This window comes from Struthio camelus, chromosome 12, assembly GCF_040807025.1.
Source record: "Struthio camelus isolate bStrCam1 chromosome 12, bStrCam1.hap1, whole genome shotgun sequence".
Lineage (NCBI taxonomy): Eukaryota > Metazoa > Chordata > Aves > Struthioniformes > Struthionidae > Struthio > Struthio camelus.
Window position 1 is genome coordinate 1824638 of NC_090953.1, and position 11249 is coordinate 1835886.

Here is an 11249-nt window from a genome sequence, read left to right on the forward strand (position 1 = left end):
GAAACGCCGGCCCCGAGGCCGGGGCGGCGGAGCCGAGGGCGGGCGCCGGCGCGGGGCCGTTTCCGAGGGCACGCAGCCCCCACGGCGGGTGGGGGTCCCGCTCGCGGCGCCAGCGCCGGGCGCTGCAGGCCCCCCCGCGCGCAGCGGCGGCTGCACGACGCGCTTGCACGTGCATCCCCCCGGCGCGGTACGCGGAGCAGTTTTGCATGCCCAAGTGACCGTTCATGCATCTAGACACCCTCTGCGGTGACAATGACCACAAGCACACATGTAATCAAGGTAATTACACACACAGATTAGGCGTGCGATTGCATGGGCATTTCTATGATTTCTTTTTTTTTAAGTTAGGCCTCTAAAAACTAAAATAGAGTCTAAGTTATGCTTTAAATTATCTGCCCATCTGGCTATAGTCACAAATAACGACTGTTTATAGTGAAAGATATTAAGCAGACACTGCTGATAGATGGGTTAATCATTGCGAGAGAAGAAAAGGGATTGTTTTATGCCTGCGTATTGACCCACGATACATAGTAACTAACGATGTGTTTGAACACAGACAGGTAACAACCAGCTTTTTGCTCTGGAAGTACCTTCTAATAAAAATTGCAGTGTACACATTATCAGGACATATCTGATGAATCATAGCTGCAGCGCAGCGTAGCGATGGACTTAAATAAAGCCCCGATTAATTATTAAGCCCGAGGAGCGCACGTTTGCGACGGCGCCAAACGTGAAAGAGCCAGCGGCCAGCCCCGGCCGCCCCGCGGGGGATTGACGCCGACCCCTCCTTGCCGTCGGCCAGGGCCGCGCCGGGCAGGAGAGCGAAGCGTGCGAGGCAAGCAAAAAAAAAAGCCGTTAGCGCTGCCATCTCTTACGAAGAAGGAGCGTTGCTCTTTAACGCCAGGCCCTGCTTAGGCGCCGCTCGATAACGCGGTGGATCGTTACAGTCCCACCAGCTTACGAACGGACCCGTAAAGCACAACGCGGGCGGCGCGTGCCCTGCAACGGCGGCGGCAGGAGCTCAGAGCGAGGCGCTTCGCCGCCGGCGCCCGGACGCCTGCCGCTGCACGCCGCCTAAGCCCTCCCGGCCTTGCTTCCCCCCCGGGGCTCGCTCGCTCGCTGCGGGTTTCGAGGCAAAACCAACAAAAGTTTGGGCCGAGCCGTTCGAAACGGGCAAGCGCTTTGCAAAACAGGTAGGCGGGAGGCGATGCAGCGGAGCAGCCGCCGGGGCCAGGGCAGGGCGGCACCAGTTTCGTCAGCACCCGACGGCCGGGGAAGGCCGGGCTGCCTCGCTCTCCGGAGGGCCGAGCTCGGCAGGGCCCGGCGAGGCGCCCGGGGAAACCGAGGCGGCTCCGAGCGTCGGCTCCAGCTGAGCCGAGCGGCTCCGGCAGCGCGTTCCCGGCGCGTCCCGTTACGGGGCCAAGCCGCCGGCGGCCTCCCGGCGCGGACTGGGCGCCGCAGCGGGACCCGGCGGGCTGCACCCCAGCTCCGAAGCGCCGGAAAGCAAAGGAAAGGCGCCGGGCTGGAGCGAAAGAGGGCTCGGGAGGCAGCCCGCGCGCCGCCGCGACGGCTTCGGGGCGCCGCCGCCTGCCACCGCCTGCCACCGCCGCCCGGGGCTCAGCGCCGCTCCGGGCAGCGCCGCGGCCCCGCGTCGGGCCAGGCCGGCCGGCCTCGCCTGCAGCCCCCAGGCTTTGGCAAGCCGGCCGGAGGGAGAAGCAGGGCTGGCGCTGCGGCGGCAGCAGGGGCTGCCGGAGCGTCGCGGCCGCTTGCTCGGCCACAAATCCCGGTTTCCTGCGCTGCTCCCCTCTCCGCTGCGGACAGGGCGCTTCAGCCAGCAAATTGCCAGCGCTGTCCTGCCCGGGAGGTGTCCCTGCTGACGCAGAGGGCCGCCGCCGTCTCCTCCAGCTCGTGCGTGGTGGGGGCCCGGCGACGGCCCCGCAGGCACGCGCCCGGCTCAGCAAACGCCTCGGGGCTGCGCTGGGGCTTCTCTGCACAGCAGAGCTCCGGTGAAAGGCGACGGAAACCTCGTCCTGCGCTTCGCCTCGTTTCTCCCCAGTAAACACAGCATCGACTTTATGGATGTTGCCCGAAGAAGAACAAAGGCTGGAGCTGGGCACACCCCGGGAGGCGCGTCCAGAAACCCCCGGGAAATTCCAGGGCAGGGTGTGCGCTAATAGAGGGCAGGTGTGCTTTCAGCACAAAAGCAATCCTCGCCGGGGCGATGCCGTGTCGGGCAGGGCACCCGTTCCCGCTGCGAGAGGCCAGGAAGGAAGGAAAGGAGAAAAGATGCATGGCAAATGCATCGCAGCAGCAGCAATATAGGCGCTAAGGCTGCCCTAGCACTTCTATTGGAAATCCAATTTTCATGGGTTTAGCGAATAACTAAGATATGCAGAAAAAGAATTCGTGCTGCACTGGATGATGCTATAACATTTCCTAATCTGGAGCAACTTTAACTTTCTCTCTGGCCGTTTCTGGAGCAGCCATACCGCAACAAAAATAAATAGAGGGAAGGTTACTTAAATGCTCCCAGGGAGTATTAAAGCCTCCAGAAAGTTCAGGCTGCTGCCAGCACTGCTGTAACCCGCAGACGCCTCGCGCAGCCTCCGCTGGGCCCGTCGCTCCCTGGGCAAAGCCCCCGCTGCCCTCCCGGCGCAAACCGTCTCGCTCCCCGCCCCAGCTTGCTCGTCGCTTGGCAGGCGGCGCACGGGCAGGCCGCCGACGGTGCCGCTCGCGGACCTGCCGCCGTGAGACCCGGCCAGCGAGAGCTCCCTGGGGCAGTGACCGGCGGCGCTGCGGCACGGCGATGACCCGCAGGGGAGGCGATGGGGCAAGCGCTGCAGGGCTCGGTGCAGAACCCCGGGCACAAACCCCTGCGCGGCACTGCAGCCAATTTGCACGCTGGAAGCAGGTAATTGCCTGCCAATGGCTGAGTTGTGGTTATCTTTTCCACATGGATACCTGATTTATAAATGCAATTTTGGTAATTGTGCATGCTAATTAGCCAGCCAATTATGCACTTATTTTGCTAACAGAATTTGCATGGCTGATTCCCTGCAAATTTGAGCCAAGGGTACTCCTAGCTGCCTGTGCCTGGTGGCATGGAGACCTCTGCCCTTCCAGCGCTCCCCTCTGCTCCTGGTGATGCCCGTTTCTGCTGGTTGCTCTTGCTCTGGCCCGTGCCGATCTCCAGATTCCTGCCCTGTAGTTTTGGAGACACAAAAAGAGGAGAGAGAAGAGAAAACCTACCCAGGCGCCCGAGCTGGCGTCCATCGCCGAGACGGATGCACGTCTCCTTTGCTTACCAGCCACGCACGCATTGTCCACAAGCAGCTCCTGCACGTTACAGAGCAGAGGAGACGTTCAATGCCGAAGCTTCATTTTCTTAACAAAGACTGGAATGAATAGAAAATGGCAGGAGCCGTAGGAACCTATTTACCCTGAGAGAGGTTAGAAAAGAAAGCAAAATAGCAGAATATGAATTCAGTCCTCAATACAGCCTGCGATTGTTGCTTATAGCTGCCTTCCAAAAGGTGGCTGGTAATTATCCTGTTTCACCATATAACAACAACTTATTACTGGAATAATAAGTGAAAATAAATAGCGGGAACATGCTGCTGTTTCCACATCATGCTACACTCAGTCTGCGTTGTGCAGCATTGTCGATTCGAATTCACAATGCTTCAGTTATAACAGAACAATAATTTATTCCTGCGTGTGCTTTACGTTCTCAAAACATCATACGCGCGTTAATTAATGCATGTCTTGTCAGGTAAGTAAACAAGTCTTTTAAATCCTTATTTTGCAGGGAGGTGAACAGGGAGCAGGAGGGAAGCAAGGTTGCGCGGAGCGAAGCCGTGCGTGCGGCCGGGGCCGGGGAACGCGGGGGCACCGCTCCTAGCACGCCGCCGGCGCCGGGTCAACCTGGCGCCCTAGGGGCGTTTTGGGCCGAACTTTAGGCCGTGGAAGTGGCCTCTGAGCTCCTCAGAATTCCCCGTTTTCTGCCCAGAAATTTGCTTCTCTCCAAAGAGAGCCACAGCGTGTCTGAAACGACCTCCGAGGCCACCCCAGGCCAGGTCGGCGCTTTGGGAGGCGACGGGCTCGGCTCGCCGGCGCCTCGGCAAGCAGCCGCGGGCTTGGCATCGCCTCTCTGCAAGCGGCCCGCGGCCGGCTCCCGCGGCGGCGCGATCCTCCAGCGCCTTCTCCCGCCGAGGCCTGGCCTTGCCGTCGCTGCCCTGCTCGCTCGGCACGACGGCAGATTTCGCTTGCCCGGCCGGAGCACCCTGGCGCCTGCGAACGTGTTTCCAGCACCAGTCCTCGGACGCGCTCGCTCTCTCCGAGCCTCTCGCGGAAACGCCTCTCTGTCCTTGAGGGATCCGAGACGGCGTCGCGCCTTCGTACCCGCGTTCCCTGCTGCTTTCCTGGCAGGACCAAGTGTCACCCCAATAAACGCCCGGCAGCTGCTGTCCCACATTGCCCCCCCCCCCCGGTAAACAGCGTCGCTGAAACCCCCGGCACAGAAGGGGTCTTAGCTGTTTCTGCGTGACCTGGCCCTAACTCTTCCCCGTCTGTGCTGCTGTTATCGCGGCCGACACGCGCGGCGGGAGGCCGGGCTGCCCGGCCGCCTGCAGCCAACGCGATGGCGCTTCGTACGGCAGCGAGCGAGTCGGCCCTATGTCCGACTTGCTTTCTCTAACACGGTCTCCTCTATGCAACCCCCAAAATAATGGAAAGGGTTAATGGGGGGGGCGGGGGGGGGGGAATACCCCAAAACACGACAAGCAGATAAACACAAAAGACGACAATCCCGTTAAAACAGAACGGATTCCTATTTTTCCCACGCTCTTCTTCCCCACCCCGCGCAGCGCCGCGATGACGCCGGCCGAGCCCACCCCAAATCCCCGCCGATCCCTCCGGCGGCTCCCGCCGGCCGCGCTGCCCCCGGCGCCGTTAGCGGCGGCGCTAATGAGGGTGGATGCAGCAGCCAGCTCCGAGCCGGCGGCGGGAAGGAGCCTTCGACGGGGCGCGCGAGACCCGTGGCGCCGTTCGCCGAGCGAGGCGCCGGACGCGGACCGCTCGCTTCCAGCGCAGCTCGGCGCTCGACGGGCTCGTTCAGAGCCAGAAATAAAGCCACAAGGGACAACCAAGCTGCGGTTTTACAGCATAAGCTGCAAACTGCGCACGCAAGCGCCTCCTGTTCAAGCGCTGCGTTCCGCTAAAGCGCACTTATCACCTTCGGGGTCGGGGCGGGGGGGAAAGAAGCTAAATATACCTTTCTGCCTTTATTTCCCTTTTTAGCACCTCTGGTTGAGGCAGCATTGGCCCCTGCAGCTGCGAGGTGACACGAAATCCCTCCCCAAAAATACTTCGCTCCGAAAGCAGCCGCTCGGCTTCCCCGGAGGCCTCCGCCGTCACCCCCGCACACGTCTCCTGCCTTCTCTTGCCAGGAACATAACCCTCCCTATGTTTTTCTCTTGGAAAAAAAAAAAAAAAAAAGAAACATCTGATTAGTTCCTGCTCATCCTAATCGTCCCTGGGGATGCTTTAAAGCAGGTTTGGGACCACCTGAATTTTGCAGCCCTGCCAAACGTGGCAAACCTGGCAGGCACGACTGCAAAATTCAGACGGCCTCAAACCTTCCAGCTTCACGTAATTTACTGCGTGCTCCCTGTTGGACTATAAGATCAGGGAAGGGTTTGCGAGCGCAGGAAGCGAGAAGCGGCGTTTGCCCGCCCCGGGCGCAGCGTGCACGTTGCTCCTTCCCGGCCGGTCCCGTCAGCTGCCAGGATGAGACCAAACGCTCCGGGCTGCCGTTTCGACAGCGGCGAAGGAGCCCTGAACGGCTCCGAAAGGTCAAAACCTCCTCGGAGGTGAAAACACTCCGTCCGCTTCCCGCCGGCTCTTCCCGCGGCAGCCCCCGAGCGCTCTGCTGCGAGCTTTTTTTTTTTTTTTTTTAAAGGATTCTATAATAATGCGTATTTATGAGATAACCATGGATCAAGAATGCTGATATTTAAGAGATGCAATTATCTTTAAAAAGTTTGGCGTTATTTTCATGCTAATGGATACAGTGTTGTAAAGCAAGCTAATTGGCTTGCCAGTCATTGGGTTCAGTTGCCTCATTACAAGTCCTGTGCTTCCTTATAAGCAAATTTTAAAGCAGTTTGTTACTCCAGCTTTAAGTATTAGGCCTCCAAGGAATTCATAGTTTCATATTGTATTCATACAATAAAAAATAATGCTTCCTAAACACTCATGGCACCAGTTCTTCGTTAGAGGAAATATCCTTTTGTTTTGATTAGAAAACTCTGAATGTGAGATTAGGGGGAGAAGAGCAGAGAAAGGTTTTCACAGCACCAGCTACCGCCGATGATAATTCATAACGAGTTCTATTCTGAAACACAGGCTTGCTAATTAATATTGTGAATTCAACCAGAAACCTGCACTACTCCTAAGAAAAATCTGACTGTGATGCGGCGACGGCCCCGGCCCGGCAGCCGAGCTCTCCCGGGGAATCCGGTTCTCGCTAAATTTGCGGCGCGCGGCGCCCGGCCCCGGCGGCTCCCCGGGGACCCTCCGGTGGCGCGAGCGAGCCCCCCGCCCCGTCCTCGCCTGCCTTCCCTCCGCGCAGCCTCCTCCAAGCCTCGCTCCAGTGCGGGGAGAAAAAAGCCTAAAGAGAGCCCTAAACGTACAAGCCAAATCATTGTTTCGGCTGATGCGCTGGGAAGCATAATTGGCTTTAGCGTTATCAGCGCAGATTTGATTATTTAAGAGATTTTTTTTTTTTTTATGGAGTAATTACGTTCTGCCGAATTAGATTTCCTTAAACAATGCAATGACAGAAACAAACACGTTATTAATTTTACAATCCTGTAGCTATTGCATTCACTTTGCGGTATCAATAAAGAGAGGTCTGCGGCAGAAACCCCAAGGTGCACGTGCATGCAGAGCCGGGCCCCGCGCGCGCCCCGGCCGGCGGGGGGGTCCGCAGGCGCGTGCCCCCGGCGCGCCAGGACGCTGCGGCACGCACCTGGGGACCTCGGTCCGCTGCTCAAGGCATCGCTGCTCTTAGAGCTGGCTCATCCAGCTGATCCTTTCCGTCCTAAATCCCCGCTGCCGGCCCGCTGTGAGCCTACACGCTATCGACATAAAACCCAACAATTTCATAAAGCTGCTTGAACGTTAATGAAAAATATGGAGAGAGCTATTTCAGACTAATCCCTTCTGTAATAAAGCACACTGTGTTATGTTTGTTTTAAGAATTGGAAGAGAAGTGCTCCAGCTGCTTTTCAACTCAACTTCTTTTAGTTCAAAATGACACGTTTTCCAAAAAAAGAGAATGTGGAGGTAGTCTGGGAGCTGCAGGTCCCCCAGCCCTCTGCTCAGGGCCAAAGGGAGCATCGTGCTGGCCCAGAGCCGGGTATAAAATATTGCAATACGAAATGAGACCAAGAGCAAGAAGTGGAGCCTCCGCAGGCCGAGGGCTTGGACGCGCTCGTGGGCAGGGGGACACCTCGCTTCCCGGTCGCTGCCCCAGCAAACGCTGTCGTGGATAAAGTGCTGCAGCGCTGGCAGGACGCGGTCCCTCGTGCAGAAACGTCCGTGGCCCATGACCGCGCTATTGTTCTTTTTGCGAATAGAGGCGCGCAAGTCTTTCCTATTATTTGCTTTGGCAAATGATTTTCCCGTCACTTGAGGCTTTTCCATCAAGCCTGGATGTCTTTGTAAATGATCCGCTTGAGCTCAGGCAGACAACAGGGGCTTGGATGCAAGGGATACCCAGGTGAGATTTTCTTTTATGCCGCCAATCAAGTGGGAAGAGCGATACGGACATAGCACTTGTCACCTGGAAATTATTATCCCCTGCCACCCCAGGCAGCCAAGGCAGCAATCTCGGGGCTGCTCGCACGTCACGCCAGCCCTCACCAGGAGGATTGGCCAGGCCACCCGCGCCCAGGTCCCCCCAGCGAGGCCACGGGGCGCCCGATGCGGCGTTCACGCAGACGGACCGGCCCCGGGACGGGCGGCACGCAGCAGCAGCAGCAGCCAGGTCCAGCGGCTTTAAGCCTTAAGCAGGCAGCAGGATGGATTCATTTTACATTGGGCTAAACGAAGAGCTGTCAGGTTTAGCAAAAGTCCAACTCCTAAATCTAGCACACCTGAAACACTAGCTGGTGGGGATATTAGATTCAGCCTGAAGAGCCTTGAGCATCCCCAGGTGCTAAGCAATTTCCAGCGGTTTTTGTGCGCTTGCAGTCCGTGGCAGGCACGCACCCGCGGGCACACGCTCCCGCAACCCTGCAGACCATTGCTATTTTTCATCCGGTTACAGACCCACCATCACATCACATCTCTCGTACAAACGCACGGGAAACTTCCCCCAGCGCCCGCCAGGAGCCTCGGCCCCGTCGCCAAACAGCTGGAAACAACTGCTCCGACTCGCCTCGCCTAAGCGCGCACCCCACACCGACCACCGCATCCCCGCGCGCGGCAGCCCGAGGACGGCGACTGATCCTTGCCCGAGGAGCAGCTTTTCCTGGGCTGGTCTTGAAGCCCAGGCAAGGCTCAGTCCGAGATTAAAGCCACGCACGGGCTTCCCGCAGAGATTATGCGCCTTGAGACCGACCCTCTGTGCCTCGCCTGTGGACACGGGCATTCCTGCCGAAATCGCTATTAAAAGAAATCAAGGCACTTAAATTACATATTAATTTGATTTTCCAGAAGGTTTCTAGGAAATGTTTTCAATCAAGAAGTAAATTCAGATTGTAATAAAATATTACATAAATATTTACATCAGTCCTGGCTTTACTTTAAAAGGAGGGATTTTTTTCCTCCTGCACACGCTGCCAAAGTAGTTAGCTGGCAAGCCTGTGAAAAAACAAGGTCTGCGAGTCACTTTTTCCCCTAGCAGATCCATCACTGTGTGATCAGAAGGTTTATTTTTCCCATGTCTCCCCCAAATTCCATCATTTCCCTTTCTAAAAGATTCCATGTGTATCCCGCCCGCTCAGTCGCCCAGGTAAGGTGGAGGCACCAGCTATTTATACAAATTAGATAGGGGGAGGAGGGGAGGGAAGGCGTCTTCAAAGCTGCAGCACATTAAAAGGAATTTATTAGATGTGTTGTGTGGGCAGGATGCCAGCTAAATTTAATATGGATCTATATACAAAGAAACTGTCTAGTTACACAGAATGAATATTTAATCATGGATGGATGAAGCAATTTCACAGAAGTAATTAAAAGCAGGCTTTGTTTATTGCTAAAAATTATAGCTACCCTATTGACCTGGTGCTGAAGTTCTTTTGCCATATTGAACATGTTACCTGCTGATATTATGTTATTAAATGGGGATTAAGACTATTTTTTTTTCCTTTGCAGATAAGAGCTCTTAAGCTATCTTGTCTGTTTGTGCACAGAGGAGGGAAAGAAAAAAAAAAAGTCTCACAGTGGAAAAAACAAGCCTGCATTAATTAGAAGGGTTAGGAAAACACCGGTACCTATAATGGGAAGGCAGAAAACGATGAATCAATTAAAAACTAAATAGATTATTTTGAAGTCGGTATGTACTTACTGCGCTTTCCACGAAAAGCGACTTAAAATAATCCACTGGAGGAGGCTCGCTGGGGCCGGCCGCGGAGGCGAGCGCCCTGCCTGGACGCGTCCCGCCGAGCCCGGCGGCCGGCAGCAGGCGGGAGCGGGGCCCCGGGAATCACGGATTTGGGACCAAATCCAGGCCAGAGCAAGACGGGCGGATTCCGAACCTGGACATTCATCTGGAAGAAATTAGGGAAAACCGCCCGTGCCAAAGTTACCGGTTTTTATCGCGGCCTCTCCCCGGTGCCGCGGGGAACTCGCGGCTGCTGCCAGGACTTCGGACGGCTCGGCTGGCGCTCGAGCGCGCTTCCACGGACCGTGCCCGTGGCTCTGCCTATCGAGCACGTGCCGTAGATTCGTTTTTAAGCCAGCTGATAAGTGGTGATCGTGGGTTTTACCTTTCACGAGCAAAGGCAACTCGTACTGTTGGCATGCGCCCGTCAACGTCACCCACAGTAGATACGTCCAGGCGATGGCCAACCACAAGAAATAACTTTTATCTAATCCTGGAGACAATCCAACAACGTCTACCTGCAGGAAGCCCTCTGGAAGGGTTAACGCCAAAACAGGCTTGGGAACAGCTAGCTCCAGCACGTGCCGGACCCGCGATCCCTGGCGGGGAGGAGGTCAGGCAAATAAGAGAGAAATTCAGTGCAAGCCTCCTCTTCCTCCCCGACCGGAGCGCGGCTACCGAAGTCACCTGAGCCAGCGCCTCGTTATTTAACGAGCTGCTTAAGAGAGAAACGCCTCCGGTGAGGCTTCGAAAGCCGACGTGCTCCTGCGCAAGGCCGCGGACTCCTGCGGAAAGAAAAAACGTCACTTAACAGCACTACTACGAGAGACCAAGCTTTCTTACACGAATAACAGTGGTTTTCCAACAGCTGTGGACAAAATCGCTATCAACACGAAGCGGCTTCACTGCAAAAGCGTCCCGTGGGATACTAACTTCGCCTGAGACCACCGAAGAAAAATTAGAAACTCGAGGTGCCAAGGACTGGAAAAATAAATGAAACAGAAGTTATTAGCAGGCTGGGGAACGCAAGAAGGAAGGGAACACGCCTGAACGGAGAAGTCTTCGAACTCGACTCGCTTTCAGAGCCCCCCACGTCGGACGTTAGGACCTTTCGGGCTTCTTGCGGCCCAATTCACCTCTCCCTTGTCCGGGCGCAGCGACCTTACCAGCAGCTCGTCAGGCTGGAGGCATCAGCAGAGGCTATTAGTATTCCACCCTTACTTTGCGTGACTCTAAATGACAGAGCAAATTGCCCATCCGTGCAAAAACAGGCCCGGCATATTTGAGTCGACAGCATCTCTCTGCGTTATGATTATTTAGACCGCGTCAGCACGCAGGCTGCTTTGCCGGGCGCCCCCGGCTCGGAGGCCGGCTGTCCCGGCCCCCGGCTGCTGCCCCCGCCGGGCCAGGGCTGCTCCCGCCCAGCTCGTGCAGCCCCGCACGCGCGGCAGGACCCAGCCGACCAACAGCACCCAACAGCACCCACGCGCGACACCCAGCCAGCGGCACGAAACGCGTTAGCCATTGCACGCGGGACCCAGAGAGCAGCTTCTTACAACGATAAACTACTGCCGTTTTCCAAAGCTTGGGAAAGTTCATGGGATGAAATAAAAGTCAGGGGTGATGACGTTTACAAGTGCTA